Below are 17,557 nucleotides of genomic sequence, written 5' to 3' on the forward strand. Positions count from 1 at the left end.
GTTACAGTATGGAAAAAGCTGAGAAGCACCGAGCTCCAGTCCCTACTGAGAGACGAGGTGCAGCCAGCATAGCTCAGGAGGGGGGTAGGATGCAGCAGGTGTGAGGTTCCCTTCCTCCACAAATGGTCCTCAGTTCCCTCTCTGTGTCATGTGGAACCAGGAGAGTGATCACTACGTAGAGTATTTGGAGATGGAAACGGTTCCCCTTTCAACCCTGCTAGCTTCCAGCTCATCCTCTTAACTGCTCAGAAAAGTCTGCTTGGGGTCAATAGTCCATCATTCCATCCTTTGCCAGAAACGTTCCTTCCCCCATCCAGCGTTCCTGGGCTGAGGGTTTGGAGGAAGCCTTGCCAGGCTGGAGCCTCGACACTAATGCCTCTTCATTCCTGTGGTACAATGGGAGAAAGGCAGGCTGGATTCAAACTGGCCCCCAGCCACTTGCCTCCTCTGAATGAAGCCGCCCTCCCTCAGCGGAGACCTCCTCCAAACCTCTGCTCGGCGACCCCTGCCTGCTGAATTATTGACGAGAGCTAATGTGTGCGTAGGTTGGCACGGCTCACTGTGACCTTGATATCCCATTTCAGTGTGGCTTTCCCTCGCTGCTCCTGTTTTGTGTTGGGGCCAAGATAACCTGTTCAAGCTCACTCGCTCTCTCCCTCTCCATATCTTCTTCCCACTGTCCTTTCGGCTCAGCGACTGGCTTCTGGGGAATGAGTGCTACGAGGGGAGAGGACCCCAACCAATGGCAAGGGTGTGGGGAAACAAACGGGAACTTACGGGCAATTACAATATGCCCCTGGGGCCTGGTTCTGCTCTCACTTACACCAGCCTTCCACTGGAGTAGCACAAACGTGATTATTTCAATGACAGTAACACCAAGAGGCCCCATTGTGCTCAGTGGTGTCCAGTCAGGGAGGGTTCCTGACTCAGAGAGGTTCCAATGTAAATAGACAAGGGGTGGGAGAGGAAACCGAGTCACTGAGCAGTGAAGTGACGTGCTCAATGTCTCACACAACAGGCCAGGAATAGAGGCCAGGGCTCCTGGCTGCCAGTTCAGTGCCCTAGCCACTGGATGGCAAGTTCTTCTCTTACGTGGTTGCCAAGGAGTGAGCAGCCTAGAGAAACTTCTTCCTGCCTGACGCTCGGCTTGTCAGCCTGGATCTCAGGATCTGCCATGCTCTGCCTCCTGGAGTGAATTCCGGTTACATACGCCTCTTTCTGAGGATCGTTGTAAAGTTCCAAGAGAAATGAAAAACAAATAATAATCATTAGGAACCACTGCAGAGTGGGGTGAGGGAGAGGAAAGGAAGAACGAAAGAGATGGGGAAAGTAAAGTAAAAAGAGGGGAAGGAGAGCACTGGGACGAGACTGGATTCTGACTTAGGGGACAGTGGTTGCAGAGAGAAAATCTCTTGTGTCTGCTTTAAACAAGTGCTCCCCCAGCATTGCGAGGGGTGGAGCGGCCTGGGTGATCATGCTATGGCTACAAAAGAGCTAGTGTGAACCCAGCCTCAGAGTACTGCAGGGGAACTCACCCCCTTGGAGTTCTGGGCCAAGTCTCCGAGACCTCTCCGGGTGCTGAGCTGGGCCCTGATTTTCTCTTGCTTGCCCCATGCTTAGAGAGCTCCTTGTGTCTCCCGCTCCCCTCCTCGTCAGCTGCTTGCTCTGCCATCCATCCCCTGCTCCTCTCAGGGAATCCATGGAACCTTTCACCCTGAGCTGAAGCTGCTGAATGTGTCTGTCTCCAGCAGCTGCTTCTTTGCACCGTTGCTCATAAACGTCCAGGTAATTTAGTGCCTGCAGTGCACTAAAGCAACAGCCCTGTCAGAGGCTCTGCTTCGACACAAAGGAGTCTTGGCCTCCCACTCTTATGTCACTCACATGGCCTATAAGTCTCACTAAACAATGAGAACCTGGGTGCTTGTCTTAGGCTCTTAACATCTCATTTTAACCCCTTCAGTGTCTCTTGTTGCCCCCTGGCTTCACCCCAACTCCTGCCCTGCTCCTGCATCATGCTGTATTGGGGTTTCTCCCAGATGTGAATGGGGAGCCGGTGCTCTCAGTCCAGTTCCTAGAAGGCAGCTGCCAACATCACAATCAGCACTAATTAGCCCTCTCTTCAGCTGTCTCAGTAGAGTGTGGCTCACAAGTGTCCCAGAGCAGCTGCAGCAGCCCTACAATTAATCAAGCTGTCCCATAATGGAGATGCTCTTCTCTGTGGTTTCACAGCCAGCCACGCCCTCCATCTGCTTCTCTTCTCTGGCTTCCTCTGCCTCTGATTGCGTCCTGCTCAATGCTAGCTGCTGCCTGCTCCTTGCTGCTGTCTTTTGCTCCGCTCTGTTCTGCGGCAGGCATCTTGTTGGTTCCTCCACGGGGCTGCCTGTTTGCTGAGTGCTGAGAGCGAGAGTGGGAGAATGCATTAGAGGTGGGCACAGAGAACCGCAGTGCTGGGACAGTGTGTGTTCCGAAGGCCCGTTCCCAAGTGCAGGCCCACACACACAGCTCCGAAGTGAGGATGACAGACAGTGCATTAACCCCTGCGCAAGTCATCCTTACCAAGTCATGGCTGAGTCATGCCTGACAGCAAGCACTTGGTCACCAGCTCTGCCAAGAGACCAGCCTTTCTCCTGGCCCAATGTTGCCCCTGTGCAGTGTTGCCCCCTCTATGCCCAGCGACAGTGCATGGCATCCCCTGGGGTGACTGATTTCTGCTAAGAAGGAGTAACCCTTCTGCCCGTCAGAGTTGGCAGCAACAAGGGCCAGGTTCAATATCTAGGGGATCCATTCCAATAACACAATGCAAACCGGCTCGAGCCCCCACCCAGTGACCTGGGACAAATATATACCACCCCGCTGGGCGCCTCCAAGAGGCAATACTTCCCCTCTCGCAAGCACCTAGTCTGAGTGTAGCAAAAAGCCTTTTAATAACAGAGAGAAACAATGTGGCATTATGTTGGGGAAACACCACCAACAGGATTCATAACACAACCCATGAGCAAAAAACCCACCCCAAGCAAATTGGGGCATGTCCTTTCCCTTTGGTTCTTGAGTCCAGCAACCCCAAATCACCCAAAGTCCCAAAAGTCCAATGACCCAAAAGTCTCTGTCCCTGGTCAGGGCAGCCCCAGAGTTCAAAAGTTTATCTACAGAGCTTTACCTCCCAACCTGGGTGGAGATGGGGGTGGAGGTAAGAGGCACCTTACATGATCTGAAGCTGACCGCCCCACAGCTCCATAGGCCTTCGCTCCACTCTTCCAGCCGCCCCACAAATTGCTTCGCTCAGCTCCGCTCTGCTCTGCTGCCCACACGCAGCTCCCGCCATCCCACGAACTGCTCCACCAGCTGATCTGCGAACTGCTCCGCATCCCACCAGCAGCTCCCGCCGTCCTATGAACTGCTCCCCCAGCCTGTCCACCAGGCACTCCAGCCGTCCCGCAAACTGTTCCACCATATATCTTCAGGCTCCCCCACTACTTAACACAACACTCAGTGATTTCAGCTCTTAGTCAGTTCAGCTCTTTGGTGAATTCAGCTTGTAGTAGGGGAGCCTCAGTGCTGGTGCACCATTAGCCCAAAGTGAGCTCAGCAGCCTATAGCTAGACTTCTAATGAATTCGCTCTGATATTCCACAGTGGAGAGAGGAGGAAGTGCAATTAGCATGTAAGGCCCTCACCAAGGGGCCCATGCCACCAAGTATTAATACTTGGTCCCCACCCTCTCTCAATTCACAGAGTTTTGGAACCCATGACCCTTGCCTAGCGAGTGCTACTTAGTTGATGGTGAGTCCCTCCATCATAACAAAAGGCCAAGTACAGTTCCAAGCACAGTTCGCATAATCAGGGTAATAACAATTTATTCTTCCTGCCACAATAACAGAGACACTGGGGATCCCACAGCAGCCAAAGTGACTGTTTGGGCAGCTATGGCCTCATTCTAGGCGGGGTGGGTGTGCCTATGCAAATGAGATCGGCCCCTGAAGTTCTTTTCCACAACTTGCCACACCGCACCACCAGATGTCAGGGAGGAGCTCATCCTGACACTGCTTACAAAGGAATAAAAAGAGAGTAATTCTACATGAGCGAACAAAACCGAGGGTCAGAAGCTGGCTGGAGGTGCCGTAGTTGTGGGCGTGAAGCACATCCATGGTGTTAAGGCTCAGAGTGGGATGGTGGCATGTAAACCACTGCCTAATAAGGTAATAGAATGTAGAATTTAAAGCCAGAAGGCCCACCGGCTCATTGGGTCTGACGGCCTGTCTCCCAGGCCAGGAACCCAGCCAGCACCCGCCAAACCAACAGCTGAAATTAGACCAAGGTATTACAGCCCACAGGAGACTAATCTGTTATATGCCACAGGCAAAGAGCAGGAGGGAGCAAGATGCACCAAGGCCCCTGCAATGGCAGAAAATTGTTCAAGTGAGATATACCCAGATAATTCCACCAAGTGACCCACACACCATGCTGCAGAGGAAGGCGAATTCCTCCCTCCCCTCCCCCCCCACACCCACCCTCCAAGGCCAGTCCAGCCTGGGGGGAAATTCCTTCCTGATCCCACATTCAGCGACCAGCTAGACCCAGCTCCACACCAAGGGTGACTAAAGGCATCACCCCTCATGGGAGTGTGCAACAGAGCAGTGTCTACAGCACCCTGTGACGGTACAGCTTATGCTCAGCTCTGTGGGAGGGGCTGGACACATGGCCCCAGGCCTCCTCCTTTGGGACTCATGCTAAAGTGAGCAGGAGGCTGCTTGTGCCTTTTTTCCAGTGCTCAGAGCTAGTTGCCAGCTAGTCCTTAGCACAGGGGTATTTTTGTGGTGACAGTGCAATTGTCAGGGGTGCGTTTGGACTCTGTCTGCTGTTACTGTATAGAAATTCTTCTGAACATTGCTGTAAGTCACTGAAGTTTAAACAAGGAAAAGCATTCTCAGGTAGTGGTGCTGGAGAGAGGGGGGGCTTTCTCTGTATGATTCCCATGCTAGGGTGGAGCGGGAGCTGCCAGGTCTGTCTCTACCGTAATGCTCTCATGTCTGTATTGTATTGGACCTCACTGTGACTGAGGCTGGCCCTCTCCTGATGGTCTGTAAAGCTGTGATGGATTTCTCTAAAGGCAAAATAAATTAAGGGAAGCATCTTACTTGGATCTGGATCAAGGTTTAAAGTCAAACAGGTTCTCCATTGAGCACCGTCTCTGGCCTGGTACTATCCACCTGCACCGTTTATGACTGACTAATGACTGTAGTAGCATGTCAATTCTTTATGTTGTGCTATAGAGGTGGGCAAACTATGGCCTGCGGGCCACATCCAGCCCACGGGACCGTCTTGCCCGGCCCCTGAACTCCTGGCCTGGGAGGCTAGCCCCTGGCCCCTCCCCCACTGTTCCCCCTTCCCCTGCAGCCTCAGCTCACTGCACCATCGGTGCAATGCTCTGGGCTGCAAGATCCTGGGGAAGCACAGCTGCAGAGCCACGGCCTAACCCTGTGCTCTGTGCTGCATGGTGCGGCTGCCTGTCCTGGTACAGCCATGCTGCCCACCACCGGTGCTTCAGGCAGTGCAGTAAGGGGACAGGGAGCAGGGGGTGTTGGATAGAGGACAGGGGAGTTCCGGGGGTGGTCAGGGGCTGGGGGTGTGGATAGGGGTCGGGGTGGTCAGACGGCGGGGAACAGGGGGGTTGAATGGGAGCAGGAGTTCCAGGGGGGCAGTCCAGAAGGAGAGGAGAGGTTGGATGGGGTGGCGGGGGGCAGTTAGGAGTGGTAGATCCGGGGGCAGTCAGGGAGAAGGGATGGTTGGATGGGGCAAGGGTCCCGGGGGCGGTCAGGGGACAGAGAGCGGGGTGGGGTGGATGGGGCAGGGGTCACTGGGGGGCCATCAGGGGGCGAGACGCGGGGGGAGGGTCGGATAGGGGGCGGGAGATGGGCCATGCCAACCAGCCCTCCATACAATTTCAGAAACCGGATGCGGCCCTCAGGCCAAAAAGTTTGCCCGCCCCTGTGCTAGATGCATGTGGACGAAGCCTCTCCAGGTTGTGTGGGACAGATCTCCAAGAGCAAAGCACCCCTAGTGATTAGTCCGTACGTTCCCCTTATGAGCAGGTTCTATCTCTATCTCCCTACAGCACAGCACAAGCCCAGGTAGTGCTGAGGATGGGGTCCTTCATAACCTAAAGATGGTCCAAGACTCCAACTGGAAACCTAGGAGAAATGAGCATGCTCCATCTCTCTCCAGCCCCAAATGAGGCCTGGGGATGCGGGGAGCCTTTTCCTTTGTAACCTGGCCCAGCTGGTTCCACCCACCCTACAGCCCAGAGTAAGCATGCTGTCCTGCCCGACCTAGCATGCTGGCTCCACCACTGTGACCTAGAGTGAGGATAAGTGACGCTGAGTGTGCTGTCCTGCCTAACCTAGCCTGCTCCATCTTTCTCCAGGCAGCCCTGCATGGCATTAGTGGGTGCTATGCTGCGATCACAGCTAATCTGGACATGCTTCATTTCCTTACCCCCTAGCCTGTCACAGGAGCAATGTGCTATTCCTCACATTGCGAACATTTCCTATCTACCACGGTGCTGGGATCCTTGTATAATTTGCCTTTTAAAATGATAATTCCCCATTAAACAGAGATATTTAGCCTAATATAAGTAGACAGATCAGTCAAGGTAGTAATGTACTCCAGTTCCCAAATGTTTAGTTTCCTTTGGCTAAACTTGCCTGTAAAAGCTCTTTTTCTCCTCCGTGGACGAGAATAACAGCTTTGACCTTGAAGGGAGGAAAGAGGAGGGTTTTTTACTGTTTTTCTTCCAAAATATTCAAGTGAGAGGGATTTTTGCTTAAACAATTTATGCCCTGTGGATAGATTTATTCCGTTCAGCTGCCAGCCACAAGAAAGCCCTGTTAGTCCCCAGGGCGTTTTTTCAGATCCGGTAAATCCTGCACATTAAATCTGCTCACAAACATGAGGGACCAATCACCCTGGCTAGAGCCAGCTATGGCACTGGCAGGTGTCAGGAGTCTCCCACTCCGCTGCTAGGCCCCTAGGCAGCCATGGGACTTGATGCAGCTCTTCCAGTATGCCCTGCAGCACCCCTGTGATTCCAGTCCTGAGCCCTCCTGCCGCTCTGCTAAGCAGCTCACCCACTCCTGGAGTACCAGTCCTGAGCTCCCCATACAGCTCTGCCAATGCACCCCACTCATGGCCTTCCCACTGTTCCGTATACCTATAATGACCTCTCACAGCTCAGCTGATGTCCAGCAATCCTGTTCTTTCAGCCCTGAGTCCTTACACATAGGTCTCTTTTCCCAGGCCTGCATAGTTCTCCTACATCTCATGCTTCTGTCTTACATTGTACGGAGGTGCCTATTGCTATAGTACAGTGTATAAGCTACTGATCGGGGCTCTTCTGCTGTTGCTCCTGGATTTATCCCTGCAATTGTAACTCGCTCAAACATTTTGGGATAAAGTGTGTGTAAAAAGCAAACAATGCCAAACACAACAAAGCTGGTTTGTACTGTGTTACTGTCCATTCTGCCAAAGCCCCTCCTGACCTCTACCCGCAACCCCCATGACTAGCATGAACTTCTGCCCGGTCTTGCTAGTACACTTCTGTCCTGACTTTTAGCATCCCCACTATACTGCCCTTTGGCTGACCCCGCACGGTCCAGTGGATGGGGACCTGGGTTCTATTCCCAGCTCTGCTACTGACTAGCTGTGTGATCCTAGACAAGACAGCTCTGTGCTTCAGTTTCCCCTCCCACCCATTGTCTGTTTACATTGTAAGGTTTTGGGAGCAGCGACTGTGTCTCATTGTAGTGTGCTTTAGACACTAGAGCCCCTATTTCAGTTGGGGCTACCATAATACAAATAATAGTCAGCATTTTCTTTTTAATATATGATGTCCATTAGGATGATACTGAGATCTCCAAGCTCTTCCATTTGTGATCTGAGCCATATTTGAACCTATGGTATGTCTTCCGGGATGGGCAGCCAGTTTGCTTTGCCACACTGGTGCTTTTTATTTCCTTACTGCTTAGATTTTCTGTCTCCTTCTTCACTCCGATGGATGCCAGCACAATGCTTGAGGAAAAGATAGGCGTAACGTCTGATCCCAACACCTCAGAACTTCAGGGGAGGTTTGAGTTTGGCTCAAGGCCTGCCTCTGACTGTATGTGGTTTAATTTGATAGACTCCCCACTGCAGACAGCCAGTGTCTCTCGTGCCCCTATGGAAGTGTTGTGTTCACCAACATCCTAAACAAATACTGCATCTTTGCAGGACCCAATGTCAAGGAGAGTTTTCTCAAATCGTGTACTCCTCTCCACACACATGAATCTATCTCTATGTTACCTGTACAGTAGCTATATTCAGTTGGGATGTTTATCCTTAGTTTTATCTAATACTCTTTGGTCATGAAATCAGACTGGGGATCTAACAAGAACAGGATTTGTCACACCATTTCTGGTACTTCCTGGTTTCTGGCTGGGGTAGAAGTATTACAGTTTGTGTAGTATTTCTGCAACTGGATGGAATCAGGGAGCGGGGAGCTGAGTGAAAATGAAACGTACAAGAAACTATGCACACATTTTCTGGGCTTCATAAAAGTTCCGGGTCAAAGGTTCAGGTCTCAGTTTCTATTTTCATAGAAAGAACACCCAATTTTCAATGAATTGGTTTGCTCATCTCTAACTATACCACCCATGTTCCACCTAACTAGCAAAGTGACCTGCTGCTGTGCCTAAATTGTCTGAAAGCTTTTGACCCATGAATAGAACTTCCACCGTGCTCACCCCGTTAACAGATGTCTAACAATAACATCTTGCATTCCCATAGCACTTTACATCCCAAAGGATCCCAGTGTTGTTTGTGTATAGGAATGGCAGCTCCCCCCCTGGAAATGGCGTTATCGGTACCTCTCAAGTGGAAGGTGGGAGTACACAGTCACAACACTGCATGACAATCTGGGACAGGACTTAGAACTAAGTAGAATGGAAGGCTTTTCATTCATCCCCCAAGTTACCCTTCGAATCTGAGGTTTAAACAAACCCCAAATTCAGAGAACACCGTCAGCTGCCAAGCTTCACCTAGGTTAATGCTGAAACCATGCAAAGCTGCTAGTTTCTATCATTTTGAACCATAAGTTGCCCCGTTTGCTCAACACTGGTTCCAGATTTGTGCAAACCTCTCAACACGCTTATTGTTGTGTGTATTGCAGTAACACCTAGAGGCCCACCAGGGCCTGTTGTGATAAGTGGGCCTAAAAGTTTGCCCTAATTGTGAGTTCAACTGTAATAAACAAGTGTAAGTTCATAAGTTGTCACAATAACCTATAAGAACAAATGTTGGTGGGAAAAGGTACGAAAGGAAGACTGAATTAGTCCAAACAAAAAGGCCTCCTGATATAACTCAAGGACTGTGTTAAGTTCATGCTTAGTAAACAAGAGAAGTGTTGAACCAGATCAGTGAACCAAAATTGGGGTGTTGGAAACTAGGCCTAGTTGGCGGACAAAATAATGAGCGGCTGGGCTATTCCATCACCACTCCCTTTGTGGGTCCTTAAAGAAAGGGACTTCGGGGGGAAAATTGGCAACCGGAGCAAGCTTCACCATCATGGCTGCCATCCCCACAATCTCCTGATCCTGAAAGAAGTCTTGACCTGACCAGGCCAAAGAGAGGGACCCAGATAACATCACCACCTCTACTGGCTTCAGCTGAATCCCACACACCGCCTGGGATGAAATGGGATCAGACTTTAACAACAACAGCTGCAGCCCGTCTGAACTAACTTTGTCTCTTTTCCCCAAAGGACAGTCATTACCATCTTTGGTACCACCCAAGAGATCTTCAGTTGAGGGTTTTTTCCTCTAAAGATTCTCTCCAGCTAAAGGGAAAGGGAACAAAGGGTCCTGTTAAAATGAAAGCCTCACATAATCCTTTGTATTTCAAGTGCTTTGACTGTTTTTTCCTTCTTTTCTGTATCTTTAATAAAAGGTTAAAAGGATTTTTAACAGTGTGTTTGCCATGGCACTAAGCAGGCTGAGGTCTCTGTAGACCAAACCCTGAACCTTGTTAGCAATGTTTACTGTTGGACAGCGACTATCTAATGTTAACATCTTTAGCCCATATATTCCACTAACCCATCATTCCAGGCAGTGTGGAGACCAAGTGACTTGTCCATGGTCCCACAGCAGGGCAGTGGCAGAGCCAGGAATGAAACCCAGATCTCCAGAGTAGTCTCATGCCAATGACCCTATCCACTAGACCACACTGTCTCCTTGGGCTCAGGGTCAGGTTTTTGATGGCACATGAAGCCAGGTGAGTTTCGCGTGGTTCAGGGGTTACTCCAGGAAAGGTTCACGCAGCTCTCTGTGACGAATCCTGTTTCCATGCCGGGGTGCTGGTTCAGTACTGAAGAGTGCCACCTATTGGCAAGAGCCCTTTGCTATTTGTAGCACATGTGCAGTACTTGGTATGTAGATGTTCATCATCACCATTGGCAAACAAGCCCTGACTATAGACCAGATGGAGCAGTGCACCTTGAGAAGAGGGTGAGACGATAGTAAAACCGTCACTGCAGAGAGAGAGGAGTTATCTAATAGACTGAGCAGGTGGCTGAGCGCCAGGTACTCACGAATGCTAGTCCTGGCTCTAACACCGGTTCCCTCTGTGACCTTGTGCAAATCACGTAACCTCCTCTCTGCTTCAGTTTCGCTTCATATGCAGAGGAGATTATAACCCTTAGCCACTCACAGGGTTGTCGGGAGGGTTACTCAGTTAATGTGCGGATAGTACTTTGAAGAGGGAAAGAGACACATTAGCGCTGATTATTATTTTATTACATCCTCCCTCCCAAACATACTGTCACCCGCTCACGAACCTTGCTCCCAGAGGCCTCCTGTCACTGTAGTTAGATGTTGCCCTTTCAGTCCAGGTCTAGAAGTGCCTCACAGAAGTGGGTGAGTCTCATTACCCCAAGTTTGCACCAAGGCACAGCAGTGATATGTTTTACCTAAGGTGAAAGAGCAACTGGTAATCCCCAGAGATAGGATCAGAACCAGGTCTTCTAACTCTGCAGCTACTGCACCATGCGGTTGCCTATGGGTGCTTGGAGCACAGGAGTCACCCGGGTTCGTTTCTACTATGTAAATGTACTTTCCAATGGGAGCTTCCCCCCCACTGCCCTTCCTTCTGATACTTCATTTAAATACACGCTAGAAACACTGAAGATGGAAACAGCCTCCTGATATCGGATCATCTTGTCCGTTCCCTTCAAGACTATTCCCTACCGTAACCTGTCAAACTTTGTCCAATGGAGTTATAAAAGATGCAAGCAGTGGGGCTTCCGCTTCTTCCCATGAGAGGCTCTTCCCCAGCCTAATAGATCACTCTGATCACATCTTTGACATGTAGGAAGCCTATTCTACTTGTGCTGCATATAAACATGTGCTTAAATATCCTCTAAGCAGGGGAGGGCAATAGCCGGGGAGCCTTTTGTTGGGAAAGTAAAGAAGAACTTGTAAAGACCTTGACGCTGTCTGCATGTCTGCTTTGGCTTGCAGCCATTGGACCCATATTTCCAACCACTACAGCCATCCAGGGAAACCCTCCCATGGTCCTTGGATGCAGGGCTTTCACAGAGGATGGCACAGTCCAGTCATGATTGCCTATTCAGCTAGATGTCTCAGTGGTCTTTGGTACCACGGCCCATGGGATTCTGTTCACCCTGTTGTCAACCCTGGGCTTGACTGTACCATTAAGAAGCAGTTCTGGGTGGTGGTGATGTGGAGTAGAGCTGCCTTGCCCCACTTGGAACTCTAAGAGGGATCGGACCAATTCCAACCACGGAGCCTAGGGTGGATGTGCAAGCTGCATGATCCCTCTGTGTGGTGCCGTTCACTCCCCTCTCTGCACAGAGATGAGTCATGTCCTCATCCCCTTTGGGGTCATCTGCTTGGGATGCTAGGAGAGAGCATTCCCCTGCATGCAGGGGTTGGGGCTGGTCACTGGGTGAGACACAAACAGGGCTAGGCTCCATGCTTCCCACCATAAAAAGATCAGTCGCAGACTGGACCAGGCTAGATTTGAAACAGCCAGTGGCAATGGTTCCCCGTGGCCACAGGGCATGTATTTAAGGTGAAGACTTGGATGGCAAGAGTCAATGAAGCAGCACACAATTGTTTTTAATTATTGAAATGAAGGTGTTCCCGGCAGGAGCTGCAGGGCCCTATGCGACCCCAGATGCCACAGCTCCTGTTTTAGCACCCTGCTGAGTGTGATGTTGCAAGCACAGCCAAGAGAGAGGTGTTTATTAAGTCCTGCCTTTTAGACTTGCTCCTGCAACTCCAGAGGTGTGGATTTCATACCAGAGCCAAGCCATTAGGGGACTCCCAGGTTTATCCCAGTGTCAGTGGGGAACTGCTAGAGGTCAAGCAGATTAGCTGAAATGCACTGGAAAAACAAGCTCTCTACAGCTCCACAAGGGAAATGGATTGCAGGTGGATTTTAGGGCCCATTTCTGCATCGTTTTCTAACTAATGTTTTCCCCCATGTGTTTGAATAGATTTAAACCCCAGATTTCTCTAATTCTGGTCAGTATCTGGGCTTTGAACCAAGGAGTATAACTGGATTGACTTTCCAGCGGAACCACCATTTCCTCTTTTTAATTCTCTTCCTCTTCTTTTGCGTGACTTTAGTTCTCCCTTCAGCTCCTGTTCACTCTTTTGGCATTGTCCTGTTTTGCAGGAGAGCATGTCCAGAATTGGATGAGTCACCCCAGATGCTGCAGCACTGTGAATAGGATTTCATGACACCCTAGGTTGGCCAGGCCAGTCCCATCATTCCAGCGTGAAACTTCTGGGCCAGAGCCATCATCTTCTTCCTCCACCTGGGAGATTGCCTGAGGTTGCATGGCAAGGCCGTGAAGGTCAGTCAACACGGTAGGTCCCCAGTTTTTCCTCATTTTCGCCTCCTTTCCATGTAGAGTTTCATGTGCGGCACTGGGAAGGAATAGCCAGACCTCTGGGCAGCCCTGTACTTTCCTCACTAGAAATGAAAGCTCTTCTGAGAGCCAAACCCCATAATGCCTCTCACAGGCAGGATTGCCAAGTCCAGGCCTGATCACAGGAGTCCAGTTCTACCCCCTGAGATTGAGACAGAGGCTGTGGTGTCCCGAGTACTTCAGGGATAAGTCCAGGAATGGGTTGGGGAGAGGAAGATGGACTGAGGAGGATTAAGGCAGAATCCTTGAGGTCCCAGCTCAGTGGACAAAGGGAACCCCAAGGCAACTGTGAGTGAAGGAGGTGACCTGGGTGAGCCTCAGCTGAATCCATGGTGAGTGCCTCAGGCTGTGTCACAATGTGACTGGTGAATGGGAGCTTCTGGAGAGAGAGGCCAGGTGTCATGTGGCTCTGAGTTAGGCAGCTTGCCCGGCACACCAGCCAGCTACTGAAGAGAGGGCTGGCAGCTGGTGGGGAGAGTAGGAGGGCAAGTTTATCTGGGCCCAATAGAGTCAAATATTTGGAGCAGGGACATGAACCAGGGTCTCCCACATCCCAGGCCAGTGCTCTGGGGGGAGAGGCTGTCTTTCAGAGTGCCAGAGGTGCTGTTGTACAACGCTGGTCTGTCAATGAACTGGAACTATCTGGACCAGCCGAAATGAGGGCCAGATTGTGATACCCTGACTCACTCTTGGCCAGATCCCCACCTGGTGTAAATTGGTGTAGCTCCATTGACTTCACTGGAGTGACAGTGATCTACACCAGCTGAGGAGTTGACCCACTGAGTAGCATCTTAACTCCAGGAGTAATCCCGTTGAAATTGATGGGACTGCTCTTGCTAAGCAAGGGGATTCAGACATGGCCCTGGGGGAACCGGAGAAGCTGCTGGTGCCAGCTTCAGGGAGTTTCCCATCCTTGAGCAGAGGGGAGCTGGAATTTCCCCAACCGTGGGCAGGGTTCAAAAGTCTGGGGGCCTCGTTTAAAATGAGGAAGCTAGGAGTGGGCAGAGCTGTTTGGCACCTGGGGTACTAAAGGAGGGATGGGAGTGGCCATGGAAGGAGGCAGCACAAAGAGCATGGATGAGGTCCAAAAGCACCTAGATTTGTTCCTACTGCCATAGAGGCTTGAAGATGGTCACTCCCCAAGGCACAGACATGCTGGGCTCTCAGCCCCACATTTTGTCGTTCTTCTGTCTGGCACAAACTCCAGCCAGCAGGCAGGGTATACCAGGGTCACCTCCTTCTTGAGCTGAGGCCAGCAATGGAGTGGGACAGGAGCAGAGGGCCAGATCCTCACAGTAACTAGCTGTTGTTCCATTGACTTCAATGAGGTGAGGCCAGTTACATCAGCTGATGGTCCTAGCCAATTATGTGAGTCTATATCAAAATGGAGATGGGGCCAGAGGGTGCTAGGGATCTGAGCAAGCGTGGTGGGGACAAACAGAGGGAAGTGGCTAGCACAGCTGGGGGTTAGAACAGGCAGGGACACACATTAAATGGTGTCACTATGGGGAGGTGCAGGGGACCTAAGCGAATACAGACTTAGGGGCCAGTGGAGGTAGCTGGCTAGTAAGCAATTTAGTCAGGATGGCGGTGGGGTTACCCAGTTTTATTTCTCGGCATGCTCCCTGCCAAGTGAGACATGCATTGTGTCTGCAGTACAAGCAGGTCTAGCTAGCTAGATGCCTTGAGAGCCTAAGGAATGATTACGGAACGGGTGGATCAAGGACAGAGAGAGATTGAATAACTACAGCATACAGGGATGTAGCAGAGGTGGGACCCACCTCTCAGCTCATTTCCTCAATCCTTTATTCACAATGGAAAAAGGTAAATAGCAGGGTCCTCCAAGGATCTGTATGGGGCCTGTGCTGTTCAATATATTCATAAATAATCTGGAAAAGGAGGTGAACAGTGAGGTGACAAAATTTGCAGATGATACAAAATTACTCAAGATAATTAAGTCCACAGCTGATGGTGAAGCGTGGCAAAGGGATCTCCCTAAACAGAGTGACTGTGTGACAAAATGGCAAATGAAATTCAATGTGAATAAGTCCAAAGTAATGCCCATTGGAAAATATAATCCCAACTATACATACAAAATGATGGCGTCTAAATCAGCTGTTACCACTCAAGAAAGATCTCAGAGTCATTGTGAATAGTTCTCTGAAAACATCCATTCAGTGTGTGCAGTGGCAGTCAAAAAAGCTAACAATGTTAGGGACCGTCAGGGAAGGGATAGATAATAAAACAGAAAATATCATAATGCCACTATATAAATCCAGGATCTGCCCATACCTTGAATACTGCGTGTAGTTCTGGTTATCCCATCTCAAAAAAGATGTAGTAGAATTGGAAAAGATACAGAGAAGGGCAACAAAAAGGATGAGGGGTATGGAACAGCTTCCGTATGAGGAGAGATTAAAAAGACTGGGACTATTCATTTTAGAAAAGAGAGAACTTGGGGGTTTGGGGAGAGTAGATAGAGATCTATAAAATTATGAATGGTGTGGAGAAAGTAAATAAGGAAGTGTTATTTACCCCTTCACATAACACAAGAACCAGAGGTCACCCAATGAAATTAAAAGGCAGCAGGTATAAAACAAACTTAAGGACTTACTTCTTTGCACAATGCACAGTCAACCTGTGGAACTCATTGCCAGGGGATGTTGTGAAGACCAAAAATATAAATGGGTTCACAAAAGAATTAGATAAATTCATGGAGGATAGGTCCATCAATGGCTATTAGCCAAGATGTTGAGGGATGCAATCTCATGCACTGGGTGTCCCTAAACCACTGATTGCCAGAAGCTGGGACTGGACGACAAGGAATAGATCTCTCGATATTTGCCCTGTTCTGTTCATTCCCTCTGAAGCATGTGGCACAGGCCACTATCAGAAGACAGGATGTTGACTAGATGGACCATTGGTCTGACCCAGTATGGCCATTCTCATGTTCTTATGTTAGGAGACCAAGCAGGAATGGAAAGAAGGACAGATTCCTTAAAAGTCTTCCCTTCTAGGAGCAGGAGAGCCAGGCATGCTCAGTGAACAGGTTGTAGTGGTAGGAGGGAGTTTTGTCATTAGAAATACTGTGTAGATGGCTGGGAATGTGATGACAGTGAAAACTGTGAGGGTATTTGCCTAGTGGGTGTGAAGGTGTCAGATCTTATGAGCCATATACTATGGATTGTTTTTTAGAGAGATCTCAGAAAGAGCCTGTGGTCGCAGTACGTGCTGTACCAATGACATAGGGGATTGCAGGCGAGAGCTCCTGGAAGCTAAATTTAGACAAGGTAAAAAGCTTAAGTCTAGGTCTTTGATGGTAGTTTTCTGTGATGGGGAGGAGCTCCAGGGACTGGAGATAGCAAAGGTACTGACAAAGTGTTACCACGTGCCTGTGTGTGGCAGGACAGAGTTCCCAGAGACTGGGGAGATTGGGGTGAGAGGTGGGGGTCTGGCAGCACCCTGTGGGGGTATGCTGTAAGGAGCAGATGTAGCCATGTATCAGGTGGTCTGACCACACCTGAAGGTTGGTTATACCAGGTGATGCATACAAATCAAGCGGTATTTAATCTGGCCTTTGCCTTGTGCATGTCAAGGGGGATGCCTTCAGCTATAGAGAAGACTTTCCCCCAGCCCAGAGGATACATTTGTGCTACGGGAAGGAAAAAACAAAACACTGCATGAACGTGAGTCTGTTCCCCAGCACTCTCTCAGGACAATGCAGTGATGCTGGGCTCGCCAGGCCACGGTCTCTGAATGCACTGCCAGATGCAGCCACCTCTTCCCCAATGCACCCTGCCCCCGCCTAGACTCTAGCTCTTGAGGCTTCCCACAAGCACTTGCTGCTGGAAGTTTTCTGTTTCCAGGGCTCACATTCAGCTCTGACTTAAGTGGCTGCCAGTCCTGTCCCAGTCAAAATTACACCCGCTTATGCTGGGGCTTCAGACTTGGAAGGAATTGGCTAGCCTTGTTTGCTCCCTGAGGAGTGCAGATAACAGGGCACCCACGTGCCTATTTAACTCTTTGCCATCGAGCTTTCGTGAAAGTCACATCATAACCACCAAGTCAATTGCTGGCTTATCTACACGTTTTCAGCAGGCCTAATGCTTCTAAATCGTGTTAACCAAAGCCTGGCCTTCAGCCCGACCTTTACACTCCCCCCGCCGCTGTGACCCTCCCTTCTCTGCCAGAGAAGTTAGTAGGGGAGGCTAATCTCCTCCTCAGGATCTTGCTCTGCTCTGATGGCAGGCCAGCACTCACTGGATAAAGAGCTGGGATAAAGCTGCGAGAGAGACTGCTGGCTCAGGCTCAGCTTACTGTTTTATTGCAGTGACTCTGCTACAAGGCATTTATGGGATTAGGGCCAGTAAGATCACTGCAGGCAGAGACAAAACAGTCTTGTCCTCTAAGAAGCCATGGAAAAATGGCTTGGCCTGTTTAACTCCCATGATCCTCCAAGTTTGGGTTCGTGGTCTGCTGAGGGAGGATTAGAGCCAACATTGCTCACCCTGCAACCAGTGTTGGTGGATGACCCAACACCCGCATCAAAGGTGGGACGGGCAAGGCACAGGCTGGA

The 17,557-nt window shown here is 50.2% G+C and overlaps 1 protein-coding gene across 3 annotated transcripts in view; it reads left to right on the plus strand.

The window, feature by feature from the left end:
- The window catches only part of LINGO1 (leucine rich repeat and Ig domain containing 1), a 462,557-nt gene that overhangs the window by 270,008 nt on the left and 174,992 nt on the right, over nt 1-17,557 (plus strand). For all 3 annotated transcript variants that reach the window (XR_012153954.2, XM_073303476.2, XM_073303473.2), the window contains exon 4: nt 12,726-12,919. The gene's annotated coding sequence lies outside the window, so the exon portion shown is untranslated. The remainder of the gene's footprint in view (nt 1-12,725; nt 12,920-17,557) is intronic.

The sequence above is a fragment of the Lepidochelys kempii genome, chromosome 10, assembly GCF_965140285.1.
Source record: "Lepidochelys kempii isolate rLepKem1 chromosome 10, rLepKem1.hap1, whole genome shotgun sequence".
NCBI classification, from domain to species: Eukaryota; Metazoa; Chordata; order Testudines; family Cheloniidae; genus Lepidochelys; species Lepidochelys kempii.